The 12913-nt window shown below is 33.4% G+C and overlaps 1 protein-coding gene across 4 annotated transcripts in view; it reads left to right on the forward strand.

Annotated features, from left to right (window-relative positions):
• Zcchc7 (zinc finger CCHC-type containing 7) overlaps nt 1-12913 on the forward strand; it is a 219070-nt gene that overhangs the window by 151714 nt on the left and 54443 nt on the right. The gene's annotated exons all lie outside the window — the stretch shown is intronic.

Here is a 12913-nt window from a genome sequence, read left to right on the forward strand (position 1 = left end):
AAATGCCCAGGTTGATTACAGACAATATATAATAATTGTAATATGTGGAAATGCATAAAAGGTATTGACAGCACAGTAATTCTTCTGTTTCATGAAGTTCAGAAATAATTTGAGAGGAGTAGCCCATGTGTATCCACTAGATCCTACAGTTTATATTCATGATTCAAAAAATGTGTGTAATCAAAATTAATTTAGTTTCAGGAGAAGATGATTTTTAAGTTTTCCTTGTTTTTACTACTTATCCCAAGATTTCCCCATCTAGATCTCATTATAGTCTCCAAATCCTCCCATTGCTTGAAAATAGAGAACTTTAAGATTGAAGTTTCCTTCTTTTCTCCTTCCCACTTGAATTTTTTATTTTAAAAAGAATAATAGGGAAGACTTTAACAAAACTCTGACTTATAGACCTATTCTCCATTTCTGCTTTAGTAATTTACTTTTATTTGAAAAAATTTCCAGTAGTTACCGATTTTTTGTAATTGCATAAAGATGCAATTTGATTATAGACACCTTAGTTAGATTTTAATATTAATGGTGATATGAGAGAAAAATATTTCTGACTTGTAAAATTGCCTGAGGGGAATTTTCAAGATTATTAAACAGAAAGGACAGTTAGTTTGGTTTAGTTGTCAAAATAAACTCTGACCTACTAGATTCTTGAGTTCTATATTGTGCTTGAATTTTCCATTGGGAATGAAACATTCCACTGTTCCTTTTTGCTTTTTAATTTAAGCTGCAGTGAACACTAAGAGAATGGCCCTGTGGCTGAGCTGCTTACTTTTTTTTTTTTAATCTATTCATTTTATACTTTCAGACAGATTTTTCCCGGGGGTGAAACAAAGGTTAACTGAAATTTCCTCTGTTGTGTACCTGAACGAATCAGCAGTTCGAGAAGGAAATCCCATTGATGGGTCAAGAGAGTGACAGGCTCTATTTAAAGAATTCCCCCGACTGTGTGGTAGACCAGCCATGCTATGAATTTAACTGTTCCTGTGGTCCCCATACTTGTACCCACCAAAAAAAGGAGAAAGAGAGAGAGAGAGAGAGAGAGAAAGCGACTTTGTTCTGCAAACGTTGCCCTAAGCTTTGAAAACCATGAGCCATTGAGTTTTGTGAATTCAAGTTAGACAGCAACAGAGGCCAAGACTCTAGGGGAACAATATCTGAAAGGAAATACACAAAAACAGGTAGAAACTGTTTAACTGTTTTATTTCTCTATGTATATACATATTTATATATGTTTGTACACACACAAGAAGAACCTATACAATTTTCACATTTTATGTAGTTATCCCTAATTACATTTTAAGTGGTATTTAATTATTTAAAAATGTATGACAAATGGGAGCATTTTTGTTTTGTTTGCTTAGCTTCCTGCTCTATAAAAGTATCCCAGTTTTATTAGGACTTACTATATGTAGTAGAAATGAGAGTAAACACAGAATGCATTTAAATGGATTTTTAAAAAATGGATCTTTATATTAGCTTTGTAGAAGCTTTACTGCCAAGGAGAGCTCATGTATTTTGTATTTTTCTTGTTTAAGGAAAGCTGCTTTAAATATGAAAAGATGGTATCGAGTTGGATTAAACATCCTTAATTCATTTGTATTTAACTGCAGGACTTGTGAGACTTGTTGAAAAATCTAGCTTTAAACCCTGCCCTGTAAGCCTCAATAGTACTTATTGCAGATTATAAATAGACATAGTCTTTTTCTGAGATCGAGGTTAGTGTTTATTCCCAGTGGACAGGAACTGTTTACATTTCTAGCAAACACTTCATACATATTTCTATGAATAAAGGTGATCTAATTTTTTAAAGTTTTCCTTTGTTATTTGAAGTTTTTGGTATCAAAAGTTTCTTAAATGTATCCATTCTGGTGTGGATAGGAACTCAAGGAGTCTTTAAAAGATACTAGAATGAATAAATCTGAATATCAAGTGAATGAGTTTTATTGACGGACTTTGATGAAGGAAATATCTTTCGAGTTAGCTCCTGAGGGCAAAAACAGAAATTTATTTTTGGTATCATGTGGTGCCTAGATTCATGCTCACATATGAGAAATTGAAGTCTAGAGAAGTAAAATGTTTAGTGTTCTGGTTAAAGAAATTAGGTCTTAATTCATACTTTATATGTTTCCTAACACAATAACCTTGCCTTTTTTTTATTCTGAGATAATTTTAAAATAATTATTTTGTTGTTTTCTTTTCCTGTTTTTCTCTGTTGGTCCTACCACTAATATGTTGTAGCACTGTATGTTAAGAGCACACTTTTGATGAGTGGATTTGTCTAAATATTCTACCTGGACTACAAATGGCTACCATGTTATTTTTAGATGTTATTGTTCACAAATCAAAATTGTACTTACTCTGCTAGTTGAGAAAGCTGTAAGTTGATCAAATGCTCATTAGTTTCTGCTTATATGAATATAAATAGAAGAGTTAACCAGTTCCATGGATAGATACCAATTGATCTTTAAAGATCAATAAAACTAAATGACAACTTTTTTTTTTTTTTTTTTTTTTTTTTTTTTTTTTGACAGGGTCTCGCTATGTAGTCCAGGCTGACCTCGAACTCCTGGTGATGCTCCTGTGTCAGCTTCCCAAGTGATGGGATTACAGGCATGTGCCACCACACCCAGCTGACAACTTATTTATAGAATCACTGTTTTTCCAAAATTCATTAAGTAAATAATATTTGTTGGGTATCTATCCACTGTGTGCCAGACAGCATGCAAAATGAAAAAGATCCAGTAAACAGTAGGATAGAAATGACTCCTGCCACCCTGACAGGCTTGTATACTTACATGAGTAAACAACAGCTGGAAAATTGGAGCATTATTTTTATAAAATCTCAGTGAAGGTTCTCTGTAAATAGAACTGACATTGCTTATCAGACACCATTGTTCATATTCATATCAGAATATAGCTGTTTATTAAAGGTAGAAAAGTTCAATTTGAAACTCAACAAGTTTTTCACATTAGTAATTGCTTGTGCTTCATGATATAATATTCTAGTGATTAAAACCACATAAAGAATATTTTTTATTCTTGATTTTCTTCCTGTAGGAGGATCTATTAGTAGGAATTTGGAAAGGCATATTCTTTAAGTATTATACATACATTCTTTGAGATGTTATATATTAAAATGAGTTTTTAAAATATTTTCCTTTGAATGCAAAGTTTTATGTAGTAACTTCTCATCCTGCATAGCTTCTTCCTTACTTTCTGGAAATCTCAATTTGAAGTGAGAAATAATTGTTGTAGGTACCTTGGTAAGTATTTGTGCTTTGGATTTAAAAACAATTCTATCAGTAATATTTTTTTCTGGAGCTAAATGGAAACCTGAGCAGCCTATGGGGCTAATTATTCATGTAATATCTGAATTCTGTCCCACAGACTGAATCATCTGGTGCCATATTAAGAGATAAAAGACAGGGTACCAATGTATAGTTGACACGTATTTCTTTTGTGGATAGTTATTGTCTATCCTAACTAACCCCGAATTCTCGTTTAGTTACATCAAGTTTTTAACATCATCACTCTATCTAGACTTCTGTCATCTGGATCACCACTGCCTTTGCTAATAAATCTAAAGGTCTGTCCTCAACCTGTATCTTACCTGACCTATCAGTACCATCTGCAACAATTGATAGCAGTTCATCTTTGCTACATTGTTTTCAGTCAAGGCACACTGGCCTTTCCCCTTGGCTGGCAGGTTTTCTCCCATCTTCTGAGTCCTTTGTTCCTCTTTTCTTTCCCTACACTCAACTCCTTCATACTCTCATCTAGTTCTGTTGTATATATTATTCTGTGCTTTCATTGATAAATTTTTATTTCCGGTTCAGAGCTATCAGAGCTATTTCGTAAACTTAATATTCATATAGTCTACTCCTAAAACTAAATTCGTCTTTCTCTCAAACATGTTCCTTTGCAGCTTTTAGTTGTAGTAACTGTTAGTTGCTTAGATCAAAAACTTGGAACTCAGGTCCTTGTGCTTACAAGGAAAGTGGCAGAACCACTGAGCTAAATCCCCAGCCCTGGGAGTCATTCATAACTGTTGATTTTGCATTCCTATCTAGTTCATCAACAGACTTCATTAACTTTACCTTCAGAATTCCTTCACTTCTCAGCACATCCATTGTTCCATCAAGGTGTTAGCATTTATTGGCTACATTATTGGAATCACTTCATAACTGATTTCCCTCCTTACATACTACCATGGCTTTCCCACTTTTTGTTCTTAGCAGAATTATTCTTTACCTTGTAAGTCAAATCTATAATTTCTCCTCACAGTTTTTCAATGGCATCCTATTTCACCAATAGTAAAAACTCCTTGTAATGTCTTACAAGGTTCTTTATAAACTGGTATCCCTATACCTCTTTGACTTTTCTTCCTCTTCATTCACTGAACACTCTTCTGTTCCTTAAACTCATTAGAAATATTCCTACTTTAAATACTTTGCTTTGGCTGTTCCTCTGCCTAGAATGTTCTGCTCTGAAGCGTATAGCTAATTTTTTCATCCCCTTTTAAGTTTTTGCTTAATTGTCAACAAAGTCTACTTTCCACCATATGTAAAATTGTGATGCATATACCCAAAATACCCAGTTTCCATTACCTTACTCTACTTTTTTTTCTGAAACACTTATAACCCTCTAATGTAAGAAATTTTCTTAATTACATTTCTTATTGTTTCTCTCCTCTTCTAGAATGTGAGTTCTACAGCAACAGTCTCTGTTTTGTTCATTGAGGAATCTTAAGCACTTAGAATGGTGTCTGGATATGATAGTCATTCAGTAAATAATTGTTGAGGGAATAAATTAAGGCTAATAATTGAGAATACTCAAGATGTTCATTTTAACCATTAGTAACGAACCATTGGGTTCATTGAGCCCCAATTTAGTTTGAATCTCCTTTTTTGAACATTTCTAACTGTGGTATTTATAGGACTTGATATTATATCACCTTTACTGTTTCTTAGAGGGCTTCTGAAGAATGGAGGGGGAGAAATGTACTTTTCTTAATAGAATAAAATGTGCTGTAACTCAGAATTTACTGAATTTACTCAAAATTTCACAGAATCTAGGTCATATCATAATGGGGTCCTTGTGTTCTTATTTTTGTCGTGTCCTGAAACATTTTACTATTTCATCATCATAAGAATAATTTCATCATTACCTATCCATTATTCCCAAATATGCTTTCAAAATAAACTAAGAAAAAAACAGAGGGCCAGGGATTTAGCTCAGTGGTTCTGGTTTCTACCTTGCAAGCACAAGGGCCTGAGTTCCATCCCTGGTACCAAAAAAAGAAAAACAGAAGAATGATGAAATGCCTAGGAGGATGGTGCAGTAGTGTTAAGTCATTACTGTTGTAATCATCCTTCACTATTCATACTGTTTTGCTTATAGTATTGCATTGTTTTTCAAGCATGTATAAAAGAAGTCTGGAGACCCTTTTTTTTTTTTAGCTTTTGTTGAGGAAAGTTAAGAATTCAGAATATTATATTTTCCACCCAAAATGGCATAGAAAACTGACAAAAGGTGTATTTACAGTTCTTAAGTGAATGAAAAAAAATGATTTCAAACAGACAAGTAACAATACTTAGACCCTAATGATACAATCAACTAAATCTTTTAAGTAATTCTTAGTAATTTCTCTTGAGGAAATTGTAGGCATTCTCAAACTCAAGAATTAATGAGTGAACAATGTCTTTCTAAGTAGAAAAAAGAAATAGACTATTCTCATCTAGTTAGTCTTTCAATATAAAGGTATTTATCACACAATAATTATAACAAGAATCTACCAGTTATGGTGAACCTTCTAGAGCTTTCAATGCTTATAAACAGCCAGTTGCCATGCACGTGCTAAGGTTTTGCCACCACTGATCTAAACCATCCTGCTTTGATAAAGGATACATGGTTGTATTCTTTCATATTTTATATTTGTACACCAAAATTTATTTGATATGGTTTGTATCAAGCAGACAAATATATGCAAGGATAAGAAGGAAGTAAACTACATAACTATGAAAAAACTTTGGATTGATCATTCTGATTGTTTACAAATCTAAAAAGTGGAAAATTTTATTGTTATGGTACAAAAACATATTTGAAAACTGATGTATTTATAAAATGGATGTAGTCCAAGTTTATGTATGACAGTTGATGAGAAGTTGATTTTATTCCAGGATGTTGCCCATTTCAAGTTTATTTAGCTTTTTTAAAAAAATTATATATGGGTTAAATTTTTGAATTTGCTATTAAATTCTTTAAATTTCTGATGAAATTGTTTTATTATCACTTTATTCTTCTGTAAATTATTTGTGAAATGACGTATGCTTTATAAGGCCCTTTGCACCTAGGTGATTAATGGTGATAACCTTTTCATAGTATAATGCAATAGACATATAATAAAAAAGCACTAGAGATAAAACTAAAACTGAGCCTAGAAATTGCAAGCCAAATAATTGAAACAACTAGAGTATTAAATTCATAAAAATCAAACCAAGATCTGTCATGTAGAGGTAACAAGCTCCCAACAATGAATGTAACTGTACTGTATCCCTGAAATGTACCAATAAACTCAAAGCTGAAAAAAAATCAATGTACAGTGCTGTATAAAAAAGGAAACATTGTACTGCTGCATAGGCGTGATATAAATTGAATATTAATTTAACCTGAGAGAAAATGCAGAAAGAAAAAGTTTAGGTAGTGTTATTAAAAATTACTCTTTGCCTTGCAAGCACAAGGTCCTGAGTTTGATCCCCAGTATAAAAAAAAAAAGTAAATAAAAAATTACTCTTCAGCTTTACTAGAAATGTAGGTATTAATGTTCAGAGTAGATACATTCATAAGTAACAGAATGAACATTATATGAAGGTATGCAGATAAATACCAAAAAAAATAGCGAAGGATGGGGATTTGGCTCAGTGGTTCCGCTGCCTGCCTCCTAAGCGTAAGGGCCCCAGTTCAATTCCCGAAGTAAAAAATAGCAAAGGAGTTAAAATAGTTCCCTCTGGAGAGTACAAGCTAAAATGGGGAGGATAGAATTGCTGATTTTTCTTAAGTGATATTTTAGCATTATTAGAGTTTTTGAATCATATGAACATATGTCATAAAAATAAATAGGAAATTATGACTATAAAGAGCAAATCTGTCTGATTTGTATCAGATGAAGTTAACACCACAGGAAAGCCATAATAATCTTAGGTTTCAGGTGATGAATGAACTCTGGTGACTGGAAGGAAGCCAAACTATTGTAATTGAAAGACATTTTCAAAAAGAGTACAGGATAGAGTTGTAAGGCCTATGTTATTTGGTTGACAGATGTGAAGTACTACATTGAGCTGAGATGAAAATAACCCTAGGTTTGAGCTATTGAGGATAACAGAGAGAAAGTACTTGGGCCCATTTCAAGGGAAGCTGGAAAAATGAGTTTTTCTTGGGATATGCTATGCTTGTAATAACTACTGCAAACATTTGTGGCATATCCTGTAAGCAATTATAAATGTGAGTCTGGACATACTTGATTCAAGACCCAAAGAGTGATTTAGAGCAAACCTGACCAAAAAAAGGATAGTAAAAGCAAATTGTTTTGAAGTAACTTATTTCACTAAGGAGAGAATTATGCATAGAACCAAACTTTGGAGCAGAAAGGAAAAGACATAGGAAGGAGACAAGGAAATGAAGGATGACCTAAAGAGTATAGCTTCCAGGTTGCTAGCTATCAGCAGGTAGACAGCAAATTTTATGTAACTTTAAATCTTCTCTAGAAACCTTTAAAAGTAGCCTGTAGCTAGTCATGGTGGCACACACCTGTAATTCCAGAAATGTGGAGGCTGAGGCAGGTGAATCCCAAGTTCCCAGCCAAACTGGGCTGTATAGTGAGTTCAAGGCTCACCTGGACTACATAATGAAACCCTGTCTCAATAGACAAAATAAAACAACAAAATGAGCTTCTTGATTAGATCTAAATGTATTTTATTTGTGCTTATTCTTTTATACATATTTTAAATGTCCATATGATATATTTTCTGTTCTGTCTTTATTGAGGGGGATATGAAATGATACTTGAAGTAAATATCTTTAAGAGAAGAAAAGCAACTTGATAATCCCACTGTACTGGTTGCTTTTGTTGGACTTTTATCAACCTTTATTTACCTTTATGTTTTTGTTACTTAGTATTATTTGATATCGTTTTTCCTAAAGAAGGATTTCTTAACCACATCGTTCATTGTTGGAAACTTTGGGTCATAGAGAATGAAGGATGAGAGATAATTGTATCTCTTTGTCTCTGTCTCTTTCTCTCTGGGGATAGACAAAAGTCTGTCTTTATATGACTGATAACTTTGTAAGAGCTCTTTATAACTCAGTGCTAAGCACCTGTATTTATTTCCTCTTTCTTCTTCCTCCTCTACCTCTAAAAAAAGAAAAGTCAAATCTTCATTTATCTTTTACACATATTTTAAAAATATGCTGTTTCTGGTAAATTTAATATTTAAAATAAGACGAACATTTTGGTGCTTTACTTGCAAATGTTTCTGTTAAAGTTCATTTTATTTAAACTATTGCCAGTAATACAGTACAGAATTTTAATTACAAATAGTTGTGTGCCCAGTGTTATGATGAAAGATGATGAATATGAGAAAACCAAGAAAAAAACAGCAGTTTGAGAAGAATGCAAGTCAATAAAGTGGTTTAACCCTCAGGAGATTTGAATGTGGCATTGTATATATTTCAAAAGTTTCCGTTGAAATAACAGATGCTGCTGATGAAGTTGGGAATAGTAACTTCATTTGTGGCTGGTTCAGTTGCTTATTAGAAGTGAGAGGATCCCAGAGGGGAATCTGGTAGAGTGGAGTTAGGCTCCAGGAAAGAATATGACATAAATATTTTTTGTGATCTTTAATCCATAAACACTGTTTAGGTACAGTCATGGTTATAAATGTGTGATTACCTTTTATGTAGATCCTATGTTTGCTACAGTTATTATTCATTAGTGATGATTTTTTTAAAAGGTTCTCTTTAGTTACTAGATTTGCTTACAGCAGAAATTCCACTTTTTTTCCTAGCCACAGCAAACCATCTTTCTAAACTTTTACTATACAGTGACGATGTTAAATTATTGGTTTATTCACACAAGTGTACATATGTAAAATGTTTCTTTTATTTCAAAGTATGAAGGCTGCTGTACTGATCACTGGATAGATAAAACAGATGTAGTCCATAGCTTTAGATGAGAGAAGAAAATAAAATATTTGTTAATATAGCCCTTAATCCCTTGATACAAGGTTTATAATTGCTCAGTGCTCTAAATGATACAAATAAGGTACTCAGACTATGACTGAGGGAGAAACATATTTCTTCTGGAGCAAAATCAAAGATGGAAATGTTAATCCATTCATAAACATTTGTACCTATGATAAGTAAGCTATCATGCTTTGGTATTTTCAAAATACAAAAAAATTAGCAAAGTCTAGGGTGTTTAAAGGTGTGAATGATCATTTCTACTTTTGAAAAAAATAACAGTTAAGGCTTCAACTGAAGTTGTTTGGAACTTAAAGCCAAGTCCCTTTTCCAAGTGGATGAGTTAAGGATGAAAATTTGTCTAGATAATGGATGTTTTATATACAGACATAACTGCAGAGAATAGCAGGACATTGAGGAAATTATTAGGCCTAGCCGGGATAATGGAACCAACAAGATGAAGCAAAAGAAAGGTGATACAGGTAATGGTAGTGGTGAAAACATGGAAGGCATGATATGGCTTATCAACACTTTAACATTTATCCTGTCAGCATCCACAAAGGACCATTCAGGACAGAAAGTATTCACATTCCTGCCTTACTCTAGTAGCACTAGAATGGAAGCAATGATGTTAAAAAGTGAGAAGTTGTTTTAATAATCTGTGTGAGAAATTAAGTGACCCTGGAATGAAGTAATGGCATTTTGGCTATTTTGGATAGAGAGTGCATCAGATTTGAGGAGTAATTGTATGAAAAGTGAGAAAAGACTTGAGGTTTCTGATTTGGAAAACACTATGGTACAAGTCATTGTGATAAAAGAGCCAAGGAATAATGGAATTTTATGTTTTTAAGACACAAAAGAATGGCTGGGCAAGGTGGCACATACCTGTAGTCCCAGCACTCACAAAGCTGAGACAGGAGGATTACGATGAATTCCAAGGCCAGCTTGGGCTACATAGTGAGTTCAAGGCCAGCCTAAACTGCATAGACCTTGTCTCAAAAAAAAAAAAAAGACTCAAAACAATAAAGAGAAAATAATTCTGTCTCAGTGATTATGAATTAAGTCATCATATTTTTTTAAATTGAACTATCACGGTTATTTACCTAATATAATAGTAATATTTTTTAGGTTCTTTGCCCCAAAGCTAGCACATTCTGCTTCATAAGATGGTAAATTTTTTGAGAGTAAGCACCATGTCTGAATCATTTCTGTCTCCAGTACTGTCTTTTACATGAAAGATATTCAGTATTTGTTGAAAACTCCCTACATTAAGTGAAAACATTTTTAGGAAAGTTGCATTTGCATTCTTAAATGACTAATAATTATATTAATAATTTGGTAAACATTAAATTCAAGTCCATTCTTTGTTGAAAAAATCATACATACCTTTTGGTAAATGATCAGTTTTACAATTTTAAATATTACGAATTAGGATATCTAGAAAGGCATTTGTGGCTTTTTTAAAGGTCTAATACTAAATATAGAAACTACAGCTTCTAGAGGAAAACAAAAATATTGTAACTGAACACAGCAGCTTTCTTTGGGCGCAGAAAACAAACTATAAAAGTCACAAGTGGGAGAATACATTTGTGACTCTAATGTCTAATTTTTTTAAAAACTTACCTAACAAAAGACAGATTTCATAAAGAACTATTAGAATTTAATAAGAAACCCCAATAAAAAAGGAAAGCACTAATTGTAAAAATGGACAACAAATTTGAAGAGATGATTTTGAAAGAAGATAAATGAATGTTAAATAAGTTGATGAAAAGATGTTTGGCATGTTTAGTCTTCAGAAAAATGCCCATTAAAACCCTAATTTAGTACTAATTCATATCCATTCTAAACTACACTTAAATGATGATTCTGGGTATTGGTGAGGTTATAAAGCTGTTGGAGCCCTCATGCATTGTTGATAGGAATATAAAATCATACGATCACTTTGGAAATTAGTTTGCCACTTTCTTTTAGGTGAAAATATGCTATTTTCCCAAGAGAAATGAGAACTTGGGTCAATTTTTCAGAAAGATATTACTATGTTTATTGTGCTGCTTTATTTATAATTGCTAAAAACTTGAAATACTCTGAAAAAAGAGATCAAAGAGGATATAAGAAAATGGAAAGATATCCCCTGCTCCTGGGTAGGAAGAATCAACATAATGAAAATGGCCATACTACCAAAACTGATATACAGATTCCATGCAATGCCTATTGAAATTCCAACACTATATTTCACAGAACTAGAAAAAACAATCCAAAAATTCATTTGGAACCAGAAGAGACCTAGAATAGCAAAAGCCATCCTAGGCAACAGAGACATGGCAGCGGGTATAACAATTCCCAGTTTGAAACTATACTACAAAGCCACTGTGATAAAAACAGCATGGCACTGGCAAAGAAACAGACCTGAGGATCAGTGGAATAGATTGTAAGATACAATAACAACTCCAGATGTACTCAGCTACCTCATCTTTGACAAAGGAGCCAACCATCCTCACTGGAGGCAAGAGAGTCTCTTTAATAAATGGTGTTGGGAAAACTGGATGTCAACCTGCCAAAGATTAAAACTAGACCCTTATCTTTCACCATGCACTAAACTAAAATCTAAGTGGATTAAAGATCTAAATATTAAGAAACACTAAACTTGCTGGAAGATAAGTTAGGCAGAACTCTTGAAGACATTGGTATAGGAAAAGACTTTATGAACAAATGCTCAGTAGCACGGGAACTAGCAGAAAGAATCAACAACTGGGATCTGATCTTATTAAAAAGCTTCTGCACTGCAAAAGAAACCATCAACAAAACTAAAAGACAACCTAGAATGTGGGAAAATATTTTTACCAGCTGCTCCTCAGACAAAGACCTATTATCTAGAATATACAAAAAACTCAAAACAATCAGTCCCCCCAAATATAAGGACCCAATTCAAAACTGGGCATCTGAAATGAACAGACATTTCTCAGACAAAGAAGTAAAAGCAGCAAGTAAATATATGAAAAAATGTTCCACATCACTGGTCATTCAAGAGATGCAGATGAAAACAACACTGAGATTTCACCTCACCCCACAAAGAATGGCTGCTATCAAGAAATCAACCAATAACAAATGTTGGTGGGGTTGTGGGGAGAAAGGAACCCTTCTCCATTGTTGGTGGGAGTGCAGACTGGTGCAACCACTGTGGAAATCAATATGGAGATAGCTCAAAGAGCTGGGACTAGAGGTTCCATTTGACCCAGCCATCCCTCTGCTGGGTATCTTTCCAAACGAATTAAAAGAATCATATCACAGTGATATATGCGGACCCATGTTTATAGAGCACAGTTTGTAATAGCTAAAACTTGGAAACAGCCCATCTGCCCATCAGTTGGAGACTGGATTAAGAAGATGTGGTTTTTCTATAAAATGGAATACTGCTCAGCCATAAAGAATAAGAAATTAGATTCATTTATAGGAAAATGGATACATATTGAGGATATACTCCTAAGTGAAATAAATAAGTCACACATGTATAAATAACTACTAGTTACTCTGGTGTGAAAAACTATAATAGTACATAAGATCCTAATGATATAATTGACAGTGTGAAATAGGAAGAAAAGGGCTAAAGGTGTAGGGAAAGTGGGAAGGGTAAGGAAAAGGTAATAAGGGAAAAGAAAAAAATATGAGA

Source organism: Fukomys damarensis, unplaced genomic scaffold, assembly GCF_012274545.1.
Source record: "Fukomys damarensis isolate Sample0158 unplaced genomic scaffold, DMR_v1.0_HiC HiC_scaffold_36, whole genome shotgun sequence".
NCBI lineage: Eukaryota > Metazoa > Chordata > Mammalia > Rodentia > Bathyergidae > Fukomys > Fukomys damarensis.